This window comes from Silene latifolia, chromosome 5, assembly GCF_048544455.1.
Source record: "Silene latifolia isolate original U9 population chromosome 5, ASM4854445v1, whole genome shotgun sequence".
Lineage (NCBI taxonomy): Eukaryota > Viridiplantae > Streptophyta > Magnoliopsida > Caryophyllales > Caryophyllaceae > Silene > Silene latifolia.
The window spans coordinates 64,064,783-64,082,911 of NC_133530.1; the positions used below are offsets into that span (position 1 = coordinate 64,064,783).

Below are 18,129 nucleotides of genomic sequence, written 5' to 3' on the forward strand. Positions count from 1 at the left end.
AAAGAGGTTTCATTTTTGTGACCCAATACACCATGATTTGATGTATTTCTAGCCCATTATCAAAGTGATTATATTCTAAACCAAACTAGAATGATATATCATGAAGATAATGCAAGACTTAAATTGGTAACCCAAGATTATACCTTAGATTCTGGAATGATGAACGCAAAGAGTTATCGAGTACTCTTGAAACCATTAGATTTTATGGTATATGCGTATCTTGTATTCAAAGCAAGATGTCTCGTGCCTTTTGGTTGAAAAGGAGATCGAGGATGTAAATCACTGATACAGAATAGGTTGATCATTTTATTTTACCAACGATTTCAGTTGACACTAATATATTCACTTAATAAGGTAAAAAGAGAAATCTTTGAAGAAGTTCAAAGAGTTTCAGGAATCACGATTTAGTCGTGATGGGATTATCTAAGTGAAGACTTTGATATAAGCCAAAGGAAATGTGATATAGTATCACAAATTAATCTCTCATAGCACGCATTATGGGATAATGTGTGGTTGGATAAAGAAATCAAAACGCTATTCGATAGGGTTTGAACTTTAATCAAGTTACCTTGAGTTACTTGATCTAATTTTGGGGATTTTATCATTTTGTCTAAGTTGTTTTCCACTAAATCTAAACGATTCATATGAGATATGAAATGGTAGGGTACCATGCTTGTAAGTTTTCACAAGAAACAAATGCTCATTTTTCCTTACAATAATCACGAGTACAACGGGTTTGTGGCTCATGAAGCTGTCTTCCTAGAATACAAGTTTATTTCTAGAAGACGGAGTGGGAGAAATTATTCAAGAGCCACAAAAGAATTGTGTCAAAAATTATGTCGCAAGAAACCGGTCTTTCTTGGCTACATGACGTTGTTTCTTTGAAACCTAGGAGGTTGAACTCATCACTTGTTTCACTTGTTGAATTAGTGTTACTTTTAAGAAAGTAAAGAGCTTACAACTTACAAAGAAATTGTTTGATTCATGTTACTTCTGGAAAGTAATGAATATATGACTTACATGAGAGTGTTTAAGTCACAACTCAATACAAGGCTTAGAGCCATGAAAATCCAAAATCAATTCCGAGTGAATTTGTTGGATATCTAAGAAAGATATCAAAGCTTGATTGGTTGCAAAGGGTTTTGCACTAGTTGAAATGCTTAAGTCTATTTGGATCTTCTTAGGGATTATGTTTCATTATGAGATATATAGCGAGTGAATCTAAAACCCACTTCTTAAATTAGAAGGAATGTATTCAATACATGTCTTGAGTTTTGTAGATTCTTGCAATCCTAAGATAAGGTGCAACTTAAGAGATTGTCTTAAGTAGGACATCAATGAGTTGGAATCAATGTTTTTATCATGATTATAAAACTTTTCTCGATAAGTCGAGAAGTTGTGTTTATACATAGAGTTTAGTGGGAGTTACGGAAATTTTAATTAGTCTTATATGTGGATGACATATTGATCATTGGGAATGATTTAAGACTTTTGAAGTAACATAATACATCTTTAATATCCATATTTATGGAGATAAATCCACATGATATTAGCGTCAAATAAGAAGTCTTATGTTGATAAGATTCATGACTAGTTCAATCAAGTTGAACATATTTGATTGATTCAATTTGCTTCCGCTGCCGAATCATTTAAATAGGAAATGATGTATAACACTTCAAATACTTTGAGTATGATGAATTGTTTCAAATCGAATTTAAGTAATAGTTAACCAGTAAGCCATAAAGATTACCCTTAAGTGCTTGCAGAAGCATTAAGGATGTAATGCAAAGTGTTTTTGATGCAATTTTATGTAAGGGTGTTACACTAATGACAATTGACAATTGAGATTGCACATGGTTTCCGACAAAACCATAATCAAAACACATTAGGATGGTTAAGAAACCATTGTGGCTATGTTATTTAAGAAATAGATCTTCTAGAATCGTTCTAGGCAATAAAGAACAATGAGAAATATTTACAACGGAAATTGAGTACACTTGCAATCATGAGATGTGCAAGAAGGATGAGTCCGCACATTAATCTTTGTGAAAACAAAGTGGGAGCTATTCTAAGGCTAGAGGGCCTATGTCTTGATTGGATCTCGACACGTACTCAGAAATTTTTGTAATGCAAATGTATACATTACAAAGGAAAACGAGTATATAGTAAGGTTGAGTAAGGTACAAGAAGTTGATAAAACCTACTAACGAAAGCCTTCTCATAGGCTTAACATGATGAGTCATGTCATTTCAATTGAATTGAGATGAACAACTACATTCAAGATCAAACTGGATTATAGAATATGAAGTGGTAATCAAGTATTAACTACTCATATGATAATCACATTTATCGTTCGAGTTTTTAAATCTGAAAACTCCTTTATATACTTTGTTACATCCAAACGGGTTGTAGAGACAATGTTGAACCCCGTTAAAGTGAACCCGGGTTAACATGGTATTCGCCCATAGTCACTTGTATGAGGTGACGACTCGAAGTGACTAGAGTATGATGCGATTGATGGCAAGTTCAAGTGCCATAGAGTCATGTGAGATGACTAGTCAATCACATAGGAAGACTGTTAGGAACACTTTGTCGGGCCTTATGACCGCTTATAGAGTTCTGGCAAATTTATATAGCCTGGTCATGGCGAGAGCTACTATAGTATTCTAATGAGTCGATTCTTTTGACTAAAGACTGTTCGCCTAAGATGGCACATTTTCAGATTAACTTTGATTTGTGTTACTACGACCTTCGTAAATGGAGTCAAATGGGCATATTTTGGGTTATGATGGCTATGGCTAGTCGAAGGGAATAAATGCAATAGGAATTGTCCACCCCTTGTCAGGGTTATAACAATATCTCAGGGCCACTCGAGGAGTAATGAACTGGAAATGCGTGGCCACGCTCGGAAGGTATCTATGGTAGATATATCCGGTCAATCAGTTATTCTCCAGATCGAGGAAACCACTCTCGATATGATCACTTGCAAGTACGACCTGAAAGACACCTTGCATTGAGTGGGATATAGTAATGGGACAAGAGAATTGGTGACGCACACTTGTCGAGGACAAGTGGGAGATTGTTGGAATATGTATCCTCCGACAATAATGCGATCACAACTGTCGATCATGATGATCACATGTTTAAGTCTCATTTTAGAATACATGTGGGATATAATATTTTTACAGTCAACTGGTCCACACATATCGGTAATGATTGGCTGACTAGAGTTTGACATTACTGTCGTGAGACGGTGGTGATCAGTTGATCCCCTTAGGTCATACCTATAGGGAAATACTCTTAATTGATTATTTAATTAATCGTATGCCGATACGAGTTAATTAAATTGCTTAAAAATTGACGGATGATTTTGTGAGTAAAATTAACGTGTCTTATTGTAATTCGATTATATTAGATATGGTCTAAGTAATTGAATTGTTTTATTACTTAGATAAAATTATTGTTTACGAAACAATTTGGAATTGAAATTGAATGAATAATTTATTATAAATACAAAACGTTGTAATTTATAATTTGATAAACCGTTTTGGTACAAGTAATTACGAATTACTAGTCGATTTTGTAAATGACATATTTTATGAGTATGTTGTTTTTTAATATGATAAAAATACATTACAAATTCACATGTCAAGTAACATGTCACATATGTCACAATTGACAAATGACAAAATAAAATGGACCTCCATTTTATGTTAAAAGTGCCGAAATGGTGGAGGGAGTATAATGTTTAAATTGTGTTAATTATTTAAGTGGAGAACAAAATGATTAGCTACCTAATTATAGCCATGCAAGCCTACTTTCTTGGGAAGAAAATGAGCACCATGCATTGACTCACCACACCCCTCCCCACCGGTTTTTCTAAGAGAAAAACATAGAGTTTTTCCTCCATTATTCACTACTTAATCTAACATATTTTCTAGTATAAGAAAATAGAAAAATTTCTCTCTACACATTGTAAAACTTAGAGAAATAAAAACCTCTCTAAATCATTCCTCTCTTGGCCGAAATACACAAGAGAGAACAAAATTTATTTTTTGTCAAATTTTAAGTGAGACTTGTATTATTTCTAGTACAAAATAATATTAGTTATTAAGGGATTTCTTTGGGTATTCACTTTTGGGAGGGATTCTATTTTGGATCCTTTGTTCATCCATTATAAGGAAGCTCAAGAACAAGTAAGAAGGAGATCTTACTTGTGCCCTTTAATCCGAAACATCAATGTAAGAATGATGATTTCTTCTTTTATCTTGCTTTAGTTTGCATGCATAAGATCTAGTTTTAATTTTATGACTAAATTAAAATGTCACATATATGAATATGTTAAGTAATGAGATTAATGAATCTAACAAGCGGTATCAGAGCGCCTTAGGTTGTTTGCATGCAAATCGGTTTATAGTTTTTCCGAGTTATATGATTAACATACAAAACTAATTAGTTTGGATTTATGAAGATAAACCTTAAAATAACTTTGCATGTTAAAAGTTTCTGGTCCTAAGTAATTTTTAGGACATTTTGGTTTATTTATGGATTTTATTGTTCATTTTATACAAATATAGGCATTAAAATGTGATTTTTATGATAAAAATGTCATTTTTGGACGAAAATTAGATAAACTTCGATTTTTTCAGTGGTTTTTGGATATGTTTTCACATATATTATCTACTGATGGCCTGTACATTTTCATGATAAAATGAGTTGTTTTGCTCGAAATATGGATTTTTCAAGTTAAAATCGTATTTAAATGGGTAAATAGGTTAATATGAGTTATATTTCGAATCTGGTCATGGAAATTTAGTATGTTGTCACATGCAATTTTAAAAGATATGTGTAAAATATTTGGCTATAATGAAGTCCTTATGCATGATTTATGAATTTTTTATGAAAAATCACATAAATAGTGACTATAATTAGTAATAATGCTAAAACATACTTCATGACTAAAGGAAAAATGTCACATGTTGCATTTTATCATATATTTCAGATCTAAAAGTGAAAAGTTGATGAATAAAATTTTTCTCATATTTTTATGGTCATAATTGTTAAAACCGATAAACCGCAACATTGTTTTTCTCGATAAATTTTCGAAATTTTTTAACCTAAGTTTTGAACATTATGAGTGTCATGGTATTTTTCCAGAATGTTCATGAGTTTAAATTTCAAATTTTGAAATTATTTAAAAATTTTATGATTTAATTTGAATTTTATAGCAATTTTGTAATTTTTAGGTCCATTTATGAACAATATTAAGAAATTTAGGTTAATTATTGTCAAAATGTTAGTGGAGACTAATTTTGAGTCCTAATATGTTTAGGGTAATTAACTTGTACATAAATATGAATTTATGTAATTATTGTGATTTTAAAAGGTTAAATCACGCAAATCCGTAAAAACCGATTAATATACGATATTGGCTCTTTAAAGGCGATTTAGCATAAAATTGAGCATGTTCATACATATTATAATGCTGCATTTCATTTATGATTGTCATATTTTAATTTTATGTAATTTTTGAATTATGTAATTTTACTTAGTATGGCCTTAGTTTTAATTGGTATTACCCGAAATGTATGGGAATATCGATTCGGTTGTAATTATTGTGATCTCGTATCACCGTTTTGTAATTTAATAGATTTATTTTATTTTAATTACAAATGTATAATAGGAAATTATGTAATTCATTTTGTAATTTATTTATTCCGGAGTACCTTGAAGACGATGCCACTCGAGAAGGCGATCCATCAAAGAAAGTGTTGCCTTGAAATGCGTGACAAGACCGAAGCTCAAGGGACCAAAGGAGTTGGTTTCCGAATTTGTAATAGTTTATTAGATTTACTATTTTAGGAATGCCATACTAGGATTTTATTTTTATGCTTTGCATTTTATTTATATGTTGCATGCATCGCTAAATCACCATAACTAAGCATGCATTTTATATCGAGTTTATCGACCGTGTCAATTACAATTATTGTAGTTAACCGCTTTGGTTCACTTAAAACGTGATAGATAATAAATTGACATGAGCTCTCGCTAAAATAAACAATTGAGACTTAGCCTTACCAAAAAGTAGAAACCATGAAAACCTATTTCATGAAGGAGTGCACTCGGCCCTACCGGGGTACAAATCTTGTTACGTAGGGGAAGTGGGTGATAAATGTCTATCCACCGAATTTATGTTAATAAAGGGTATTTCGGCACACCATGCCCTAAGTTAATATGAATTTGGATCATGGACACATTTATTCGAAATTTGGATTGAACTCAACGAAAGTATTCACGACGATTTCCGGATGTGTTTTGGGCTAGAGATAAATATTAATGTAATTTTTATCAACCAAGAGTTCTAAAAGTAGAATCGATTAAAGAGTTAATCCACCGAGTCATGTTAATAAAGGGTATTTCGGCACACCGTGCCCCAAGTTAATATGAATTTGGATCTTGGAATCATTTATTATAGTTGGGTAGAGGTCACTATATAAATATTCATATCTTGTAAAATTATTTACAAGTATGATATTAAAACGACAAATGTTAATATTTCCTTTTCCTCCATAGTTGTAGTTCATTACAATGAATCCATCAAATGCTACTACACCGATAACTATTGAGTCTTGCCACAATGTTTTTGACGACGTTTGCTTCAATAATGATTTCAACACTACTAGAGAACTTCATTTTGGGATAGGTTCGGATGGAAACATAAACTTCATCACTTCTTCTAAACCACCTACTACTACAAGATCTCTTGTGAGCCGGTCTCAGGAAGACCACCTCATAAAATCTATAGGATCTTTATCTTTGGAAGAGAAAGATGTCAAAACTAGTGGGAGCTCAAGCAATCAAGTTCTTGCTTCTAAGGGCAAAAGGTTCAAGAAGAAGGGAAAGAAAGGGAAAAACTTCAAGCAAGTTGAAGATGAATGTCATTATTGCTATGGCATGGGACATTGGCTTAGGAATTGTCCTATATATTTGCGAAATATAAGGGAAGGAATAATCGTTTCAAAAGGTAAAATTCCTAAGGAAATTTATGTTATTGATGTAAATTATACTTCCACTACGACATGGGTACTGGATACCGGTTGTGGTTCTCACCTTTGTAATCATTTACAGGGCTTAAGAGACGTGAAGCGGCTTAGCAAAGGAGATGTGGATCTACGCCTTGGAAATGGAGCTCGAGTAGCGGCCGAATCCAAGGGAACTTATGTATCAGCTTTGCCTAATGGATTTGAGTTGTATTTACATAATTGTTTTTATGTGCCTACACTTTCTAAAAACATTATTTCTATCGCTATGTTAGACATGGACGGTTTTTATTTTGTCATTAAAAACAATCGTTGTATTATTTCAAGGAACGACTTGGTTATAGGCCAAGCTCCTTCCATTAATGGCATTTACATTTTAGAAACCTCAAATCCGACTAATGACATCTACAACATTCAAACAAAGAAACTCAAACCAAGTGATCCAAATGAATCGTTCATTTGGCATTGTCGATTAGGTCACATAAATGAGAGACGCATTAAAAGATTAATTTCTACGAATGTGATTGAACCATTTGATTTTCAATCATATGGAATATGCGAATATTGTCTTCTTGGCAAAATGACTCGAAATCCTTTTAGTGGTAAAGGAACACGAGCAAGTGAACTATTGGGACTCATACATACCGATGTATGTGGACCAATGAGTATCACCGCTTGAGGAAATTATGACTACTTCATAACCTTCACCGACGACTTGAGTAGATATGGGCTCACATACTAATAATAATAATAATAATAATAATAATAATAATAATAATAATAATAATAATAATAATAATAATAATAATAATAATAATAATAATAATAATAATAATAATAATAATAATAATAATAATAATAATAATAATAATAATAATAATAATAATAATAATAATAATAATAATAATAATAATAATAATAATAATAATAATAATAATAATAATAATAATAATAATAATAATTTTCCGTCTTGAGTTGTAGTGGGCTTGAGACGTAAATTCTTGTGTATATCGACTCAATCTTGCATTTTGGGCCTAGTATGACTAATGGGCTCACATACTACTCCTTCCTCCTCATAAAAATCATGAAGGAAACCCTAACCACTTCTTCTTCCTCAAAATTTCAGCACACCTTCAACAACCATCACCATTTTTACATTTTTCTCTTACAAATCTTCAAAACACCATAACTTGCTCAATTCTTATCCGAATCAAGTGATTTTCGCGTCTATTTCTTCCTCTCATCGCCCTCCATCTTTCTAGGTAAGAAAGGAACCAACTTTCCTCCTTAAATAGGGCTGTTGAGCCATTTATACATGGTACCCTTTTTCTAATTTCGATTCTTAGTCTTAATTTGTGTTTTCTTATGTTTAGGAGAAAGATTAGTTAACCCGGAAGTGGATTCTTGAAAGGTAGACGAGTCTATTGTGGATTTAAGTGCAAAAAGGTAATGGTGATGGGTTACTCGACATTATGTCAATTTGGGTGTTTATATATGTTATAGTTTGTTCACATGTGTGTTAAAGTTAGATTCTTTACATGTTTTTACTTGTTTGTTGTTGAATGAGTTTTGTGTGGAATCTCTCTTGGTGGTTTGAAGTAGTTTCTAGTCTTTTGTATACATGGATGAATTAGTAAATAAACCGTCTTATTCATGCTTAATAATTGTGTTTAATTATGTCATGAAGCTGTTAGTTTGGAATTGTTTGAATTTGAATCGAACCTTGTGTTTTAATCCCTCTTTTATGCTTTGATTTCACCCTTATTACTTGCATGAAGTTGCTTGGGTAATATATGGTGCAATTGGGATGGTAATGGCATGATAAAAAAATGATTTGGGGATGAAGATGAATTTGTTGTGTCGTGCAAATCAGTGATTTGCGCAGGCTGCGCCACGGCATGGACCAGTTTTGGTAAAATGGCCATAACTTCTTCGTTACTTGTTTGTTTGAGGCTTATGTCCTACCGTTAGAACTGTAAGAGGATAAGCTATCACTTCCAACTGGTTTCATCTCATTATCATGTATAGAACTCAAGTTATGACCGTTTGAAGTTGACCCTTGTTGTGGTCGAGTACTAAACTTGTTGTTATAGATTGGGTTTTATGTTTCTTATTGGGTATGCATCTTAAACTTGTTTCTAATGCTTGTGTATGGTGTATTGACACTCTTTTATCATGGGAGCACCTGATATTTATTATAATCTTATACTTATACATGCTTCACATGGATTGTTTACGTTATGTTTGTGCAATCATTATTACTCGTATTTGTGATCCAAGTGTGACGATTTACATTGTGTGACGACTTGACATTCCTTATTTACCCTTTCGGACCTTTGGTTACGGACTGTGTGCCATGTTTCCGATTTGGGGTTACTCGACCTTTGGTTACGGTCTGTGTGCCATGTATCGAGTCTTGAATGCGGATAGGTCACCGCATGTCGAATCGGGTGACGTCCATCCCGAGAGTCTGGATCCAGATTTAGACTAGGACCGTATTATGATCGTCGTCCTACCAGGAGGTTGGAGTCTAGGGGTTTGTCTTATGAGTCCATACTACGTAAATGTCTTGCTTGATTATGGTCATTGAGGTGTCCTTATATACGAGAGTTCACGTCTTGTATGATTGTTTGGGAGAGTCTTGGTCCTATCGGATACTAGTGGTGAGATGCAAGCCCCTAGTTGCGATATGATCGTCGGGATCGATGTTCCCATCCGTTCTTATGGTAAGATGCAAGCCATAAGTATGAATGCGACATTGGTAGCCACGTCCCGTGCTATGGTTGTTAATAAGTTTTCAGAGTAATGGCTATGGTGTCCATCCATGCATTTTCTATTTAATTGATCCGTTATTTACCTTCTTCATATGATTCGATAACTAATCTCATATCTATGTTATATTTCCTTGAAATGCGTGTTTTTGTCTAAACGACCGTATTCCTGTCTTCCATATTATTTTAATTATCTCACATGAATAGTTGAGTCGAGTTAATATGAAATTGGTTGACTTAGTTATTCTACTCCCTTGAATGCATATTTAATATAATGTACCATGCCTATCTCATTATAAATGTAATATGCCTATCTCCTTATGATTATCGTTTATATCCCCTTGTTCATTATTATTCAAGTATGATGTATGATCAATATGTTTAATTAAGTTCTTGCTTACTTGTATTTTGACATATTGTGGCTGGGAGAACTCGAGTTACTCCCCACGATCGTATGCGTTCATGTTTACATGAATGATAGGTTTGTGATGCAGATTATATGGGGGAGACGTGTGAGCTAGCGAGAACGTTGACCCTTGGACTTTAGTTATCGTTTTCTTAGACTCACCTATCTTTAGACTTGTGCTTATTCGTGGGATATCTTTTCCCCAACGTATTTTGTTTTTAATTGTAAAACTTAATTATCTTAATTTTCATTTCCGTTTGATCACTTATGGTGGTTTCCGCACTTTAAACTTTTAAAGGTTTTAAAAATATCGTATTTTCCGCTTAAACTTAATAGTTCTTTTGATGCCTCATCGAGGGGTGTTACAGATTCAACAATGGAGGCTGAGTACGTTGCAGCATCAGAAGCTGCTAAGGATGTATGGATCAGGCAATTCACGGAAGGTCTAAGAGTAGTACCTACCGCCAATGATCCCATCACTCTCTATTGTGATAATAGTGGGACGATCTTCCAAGCTAAAGAGCCAAAGTCTAGTAATAGATCTAGACATGTACTTAGAAAATATCATGTAATTAGAGATTTCATTGAAAGAAAGGAAATTTCGATATGTAAGGTTGGGACGGATGATAACATAGCTGATCCGCTCACCAAGCCTTTATCGCAGGCTAAGCATGATGGACATGTTGCGTCCATGGGACTTATATGCATGCCAGTTTTATGTTACATATTGATATGAAATAAAAGAGTTGTTTTATTTGCTCATATGCATAATCACATTTGTCTTTTATTTTTCCATTACTTTGTCATATTCAAATGGGTTGTAGAGACAAGATTGAACCCCATAAAAGTGAACTAAATTGACATAGTAATCGCCCATAGTCACTTGTATGAGGTGACGTCTCGAAGTGACTAGAGTGTGATGCGATTGATGGCAAGTTCAAGTGCCATAGAGTCATATGAGAATGACTAGTCGATCACATAGGCAGACTGTTAGGAACACTTTGTCGGGCTAATGACCGCTTATAGAGTTCTGACAAATTTATATAGCCTGGTCGTGGCGAGAGCTACTATAGTATTCTAATGAGTCGATTCTTTTGACTAAAGACTGTTCGCCTAAGGTGGCACAGTTTCAGATTAACTTTGATTTATGTTACTACGACCTTCGTAAATGGGGTCAAATGGGCATATTTTGGGTTATGATGGTTGTGGCTAGTCGAAGGGAATAAGTGCGATAGGAATTGTCCACCCCTTGTCAGGGTTATAACAATATCTCAGGGCCACTCGAGGAGTAATGAACTGGAAATGCGTGGCCACGCTCGGAAGGTATCTATGGTAGATAATTTCGGTCAATCAGTTATTCTCCAGATCGAGGAAACCACTCTCGATATGATCACTTGCAAGTACGACCTGAAAGACACCTTGCATTGAGTGGAAGATAGTAATAGGACAAGAGAATTGGTGACGCACACTTGTCGAGGACAAGTGGGAGATTGTTGGAATATGTGTCCTCCGATAATAATGCGATCACAACTGTTGATCATGATGATCACATGTTTAAATCTCATTTTAAGAATACATGTGGGATGTAATATTTTATAGTCAACTGGTCCACACATATCGGTAATGATTGGCTGACTAGAGTTTGACATTACTGTCGTGCGACGGTGGTGATCAGTTGATCCCCTTAGGTTATACCTATAGGGAAATACCCTTAATTGATTATTTAATTAATCGTATGCCGATACGAGTTAATTAAATTGCTTAAAATTGATGGATGATTTGTGAGTGAGATTAACATGTCTTATTATAATTCGACTAAATTAGATACGGTCTAAGTAATTGAATTATTTTATTACTTAGATAAAATAATGTTTTACGAAACAATTTGAAATTGAAATTGAATGAATAATTTATTATAAATACAAGACGTTGTTGTAGATACCTCATTTATGCACCTCCTGCAAACCACCCGGTGATGATTGGGCCGCATGTTTGGTACGCGGAATGATTTGTGACAGTTCGTAAGTTTATCATCAAGTGATTTCTCAAACACTGATGTCTACCTCTTAGTTGTCATCTACGCGCCGATACGGTCGTTTTGACAGTAATTAGAGTACATTTGGAGTCTGGGCCTAAAACCGTCTTCATTTTCTGATAACCGTTAAATCCTGAGTCAGAATGTTCTGGAATGTTCCGGATATTTCTATTCCATATTTTATAAATCTTTCACAATCTTTTAATCTTTGGTAAACAATTTCCCGTAATATTCATACAAAATATTAAGAAAAATAAGATAATCCCGTTATTCCATAAATTATGCACGGAAATCTTTCTTCCGCAGGAGGAAACCACCTGGGAACAGACGCAGCAGGTGCTGCGCCTCCTTCCAAGGGACGCAGTGACTGCTGCGCCTCTTCCCAGGTCCTTTTCTGCGTATTTTTCGTATCTTTTTCATATCTTTTCGAGATTCACTTCCAAAGTCTCTCCGAAAACCCTATGCCTTCACGTGATTAGTATAAATAGGAGCCTTCGCTTCTCATATTTCTCACGCGAGTGTCCGCCCTTCTCTTCTCCCTTTGCATTCTAGACCACGTTCTTACTTTTTGGCGTCTATGTGCTTGAACATTCAACCACGTAAGCTCGGATCCTTCTGAGTACCAGCCTCGTTTGCATGACCGACCAATTTGACCAACTCCACAATCAATCAACTTAGTTAATCTTAATCGTTTTCCTCCTACGAGGGCACTTTCGTTACATTCGAGTCGAGCATCACTAAACGTTAACTTAGTTCATCTCGTTTCATCAAACATGTAAGTCTGAGGGTGTAAATCTCTCTTTTATTTATTGTTATTTACTTTTTGTATCATTAATGTAAGATTTATGTCGAAAATACTTGTTAAAACCGATTTATAAAACCATGTTTAAAAACCTTTTTACGGATTACCAGAAGATAACCGTCGAGAAAGGACGCAGCAACTGCTGCGCCTCTTCGAAGGAGCGTAGTATCTGCTGCGCCTCTTCGTGAGGCTGCCGCAGTTCCTGCTTCCTTTCTTCTTCCTTCGTCCTCTGTAAATTCGTTAGCTTTTATTTGTTTTCGTTTGTTTTCGTCAATTCTTTGATATAATAGCATAATAATTTCACATGTACACTATTTATCATTCATTAACGCATATAATTTCATCATTAATATCCGACCTTAAATCCCTTATAATCCAATATTTGCGGGTTTTCGTCATTAAAATCAATCTGGGTTGTAGAAATTCGATTCGTTCATATTGAGTTTATGGAATTCGATCTTTGATATATTTCCATCTGTCTATTGTCATATTCGTCATTAGTTCGTCATTAATTCGTCGTGTTTTAACCTGTTTAGTTCACCCATGTCACTAATCAATCTTTCATCCATGTAAATAATTCGTTTGGAGTCATTTCATCCATGTTTTATTGTTTTTATGACTCATTCATATGTAATTAATGTATTAAATCACTTCTATCCGAGTTAGTTATCATAATTAATCCTTAAAATCACCAACGAACATTAACAATTTGCAGTTCCGGCATCACAGCCAGAACTCACCCTTGGAACAGACGCAGCAACTGTTGCGCCTCTTCCAAAGGGCGCAGTCCTGCTGCGCCTGTTCCAGGTTGATTTTTGTCTCTGAACTTCCGTTCTGCCTTGACCTGATTAATTAGTTTACGTATAATTAACTATTAACCGTATTATCGCCTAATGATTTGTTCGTTAATTCATTCCTTTATTCTTTTTCTTAAATTATCCGTTTTAGAAGTATTTTCGACATAAATCACTAAACCCGATGTAATTATTTTAATTTTCTTTATTGTAATTATTGTAATTTTCCTTTATTGTATTTATCATTGAATTTTTTATCATTTGTATATTTTCACATGTAATTGAACCTTAATTTCTACTTCGACCTAATTGTATGCTAAATTAATTGTTTACCGACTTAGTATTAATTCTCACATGATAGGATCAAAACTTGGATGTTGCATTGCATGCATATAATCGACGATATATCGAGTATGAGCTTACTAATACGTACCCTCACCCCTTACTCCATATCTCTGTGAACATCTGTGTTCATTGGCATCCACGAGAGTCATTCTAGACATAGAATGCTAAGGGTAACCAGTTCTTGGTGTTCATGTCACTACTTTGTGTCTTGACATGGCACGAGGTATTCGAACGGTTTCCAATTTTCCACAATAAATTGGTGGCGACTCCACAAATGCAAACGCTTGTTTCCCAAGCGCCCCCGTGGCCCCATGTCCACAGTTGTAATTTATAATTTGATAAACCGTTTTGGTACAAGTAATTATGAATTACTAGTCGATTTTGTAAATGACATATTTTATGAGTATTTTGATTTTTAATATGTTAAAAATACATTACAATTTCATAAGTCAAGTAACATGTCACATATGTCACAATTGACAAATGACAAAATAAAATGGACCATCCATTTTATGTTAAAAGTGCCGAAATGGTGGAGGGAGTATAATGTTTAAATTGTGTTAATTATTTAAGTGGAGAACAAAATGATTAGCTACCTAATTGTAGCCATGCAAGCCTACTTTCTTGGGAAGAAAATGAGCACCATGCATTGGCTCACCACACCTCTCCCCACCGGTTTTTCTAAGAGAAAAACATAGAGTTTTTCCTCCATTATTCACTACTTCATCTAACATATTTTCTAGTGTAAGAAAATAGAAAAATTTCTCTCTACACATTGTGAAGCTTAGAGAAATAAAAACCTCTCTAAATCATTCCTCTCTAGACCGAAATACACAAGAGAGAACAAAATTTATTTTGTGTCAAATTTTAAGTGAGACTTGTATTATTTCTAGTATAAAATAATACTCCCTCCACTTTTTAATATATGACGTTTTGCTTTTTCGAGGCGAGTCTTTAACTTTAATATTTACAACAAAATATTTGGTAAAAAATTATAAAAATTATACCATTAGATTACTTAAGAAAAACTCTTTCATATGAGTATACATATCACTATATTTAAGCATATAATTTGAGAGATATTGAAGAGAGAAGTGTGTGTCTCGAAATGTGAGAAAGTCATATAAAGAAAAATAGAGGGAGTATTAGTTATTAAGGGATTTCTTTGGGTATTCACTTTTGGGAGGGATTCTATTTTAGATCCTTTGTTCATCCATTATAAGGAAGCTCAAGAACAAGTAAGAAGGAGATCTTACTTTTGCCCTTTAATCCGAAACATCAATGTAAGAATGACGATTTCTTCTTTTATCTTGCTTTAGTTTGCATGCATAAGATCTAGTTTTAATTTTATGACTAAATTAAAATGTCACATTTATGAATATGTTAAGTAATGAGATTAATGAATCTAACAGTCATTGGACCACAAAACCTTTAGCAACACTGTCTCCCCAGTTCTAGTCTTGCAAACCTTGCGATCTAGAATTTCTTTTTGTACTTTAAGATAAGACAAGGATTCATCCAACTCAATGTTCTCAACTTCTAGCACATGACAAGGGTCACTCACGTACCTCCGGAGTTGAGACACATGAAACATATTGTGTACACGATCCAAAGCTGGTGGCAAAGCTAACCGATAAGCAACCTCTCCCACATGATCCAAAATATCATAAGGGCCAATGAACTTCTGGCTTATGTGGATAACCAGTATCTGTCGAGTCTCCAAAAACACACGATGATTATCGGACTACAACATGCTTAGGAATCGCAGCGTTTAATCGACAGTTTTGTACAACTATACGTCGAAAAACTTAAAATGATTTCGAAAATAAAACATTTCAAAACTTTTCAAAAGTACCTGGAGTGTTTAATGCATGATGACGGGGTCGCAATGACACTAACTAGAGTCAAAACCAACACCGGACCAAAAACCGACTCAAAATTCAAATCCCGACTCCAACAACGAGTCAAACCGAGTCAAACACAAAAACAAAACTTTTCAAAGCTTCCATGTTAAGTATTCCCGGAATGCTTCATGGTCAAGTACAAATCATGTCATCCAAAACCTAGGATAGAATAAATCATGATTACAATTGCGTGATAGTGACAAGACACCTCGAAGACCCGCGAATTGGCTCACGCCTCTTCGAGCAGCCCATGCGGCCACGTCGCTCAAAACGCACACAACCACCCATTTCTCTATAAATACCCCTCAAATGCCACCATTAGAGATTACGCGAGTGTCCGCCCCCTCATTTCTCCCTTAAAATTCTAGACTCGACTTCTCAAGTCACAAATCGACACGTGTTTTCGACCTACCGATCGAAAACACAAGCCTTACACATTGTTTGGTATCGTCATCGTGCATTAAATCACTTGACAGTCCTAGCCGTAAACGATGGATACTAGGCGCTGTGCGTCGACCATCTCGGCCAACTACACCATCACTAAACTTAAAACCTCTTTTTACATTGCTAAAACGGTATTCAAACCGAGATTTCCGACCAAACAAGTTGATACACTTTCGTCGATTTCCCGTCTCAAGCCTAGCATGTAAGTATGGGGGGGTGTAAAAATCCTCTTCTATCCTTTTTTTCATCTGTTTTATGACTATAACATGCTAAAACATGCATAACATGTGTTAAATGAGCCAAAACCGGATTTTCGCCGGAGACAGGGGCTGCTTGTATACCAGGGTGGCTCGCGCCTAAACCCTCTCTCAGGCCTTAATCCAGCCGTGTTTGGTCTCACCTTCCCCCTTATTTCATTTCTTATTTGTAAATCGGTTTTTACCATTTCAAATATTTCAAATCATTTTCACGACAAACTTTTAACCATAAAACATTTTCCATTCTTGGTTCCTAAAACCATGACGGTTTAATCCGTATTTCGGTGATAATATTTGGTTAAATTCATTTTAAAAGGTATTTTAAAACCTTTTTATTTCATTTCTTTACATTTTCAAAACAAATGCGTTAGTCATAAATAAAAAATCATCCTTGGTTCCATATACCATGTCGGATTTAACCCGAGTACAATGATGAACATTGACTAATCACAAACAAATGAACTTAAAACAATTAGTTCATAATCATTTTCAAAACAATTTATTTCAAGCTTGCAAAACCGGACCCGACATCGAATATCGTCAAAACAATGATGATTATTCAAGTCTCGTTCTTCATATTAATACAAAAGATGTCTAAACGACCTTTTCAAACCAAGACGGGTTCAAACACTCTCTTTTCAAGCCATTTTACAAACCGGTTAATAATCAGAAGACGTCCCTTCAACCGTCTCCTGACCCGCGCCTAAACAGGCTAACCATTTTCCAACTTTCAAACCAGGACATGTCTGTTTGCATCTCCGGTTGGCTCGCGCCTATATAGACTGCCTGATGCAGACCTTGATTCCTTCCAGCACTTGTCTAGGACGATCCCGACTTCGGATAACCCGAATACAGGACGGATCAAATGATAAATCTGCTCTTTTACACCGTATTTGCAAAACGCCTTACTAAGATAAATGGATCACGTTATGCACCATAAATCTGTGGATGCGCATTCATGCATTTACTCGTTTTATCAACTTTTGCATTTATCCAACCAAGATCGATCAGTAGAGGCCGCTACCGCGGGAAGGATTGGGTGTCCGACTAAAGGGCTTCCCAATACGTACCTTCACCTCTTACTAAGAAACTTTGGATAGTGGACGGCCTTATCCAGGGCGTACGAGAGTCATTCTAGAGATCGGATGCTAAAGAGGGATGATTCCTTATCTTTAGTACCTATGTCAAACACCGCTTTTTGCCTTGGCTGACCTAGGTATAAAGTGGATTCGAACGGGTTCTAAACATCCCACAAATGCTTGGTGGCGACCCCGAACATCTCTTGCATCGTTTCGAGACCCTTTGCCGAGACGAAACCGAGCGATCTAAAA

At 35.0% G+C, this 18,129-nt stretch overlaps 1 long non-coding RNA gene across 1 annotated transcript; it reads left to right on the plus strand.

Moving 5' to 3' along the window:
• Positions 1-8,193: 8,193 nt before the first annotated feature.
• LOC141656131 (uncharacterized) lies at positions 8,194-10,411 on the plus strand. Its single transcript, XR_012548366.1, has 3 exons — positions 8,194-8,302; positions 8,414-8,486; positions 10,293-10,411. It is a non-coding gene; the product is annotated as an uncharacterized LOC141656131 (long non-coding RNA).
• Positions 10,412-18,129: the final 7,718 nt, after the last annotated feature.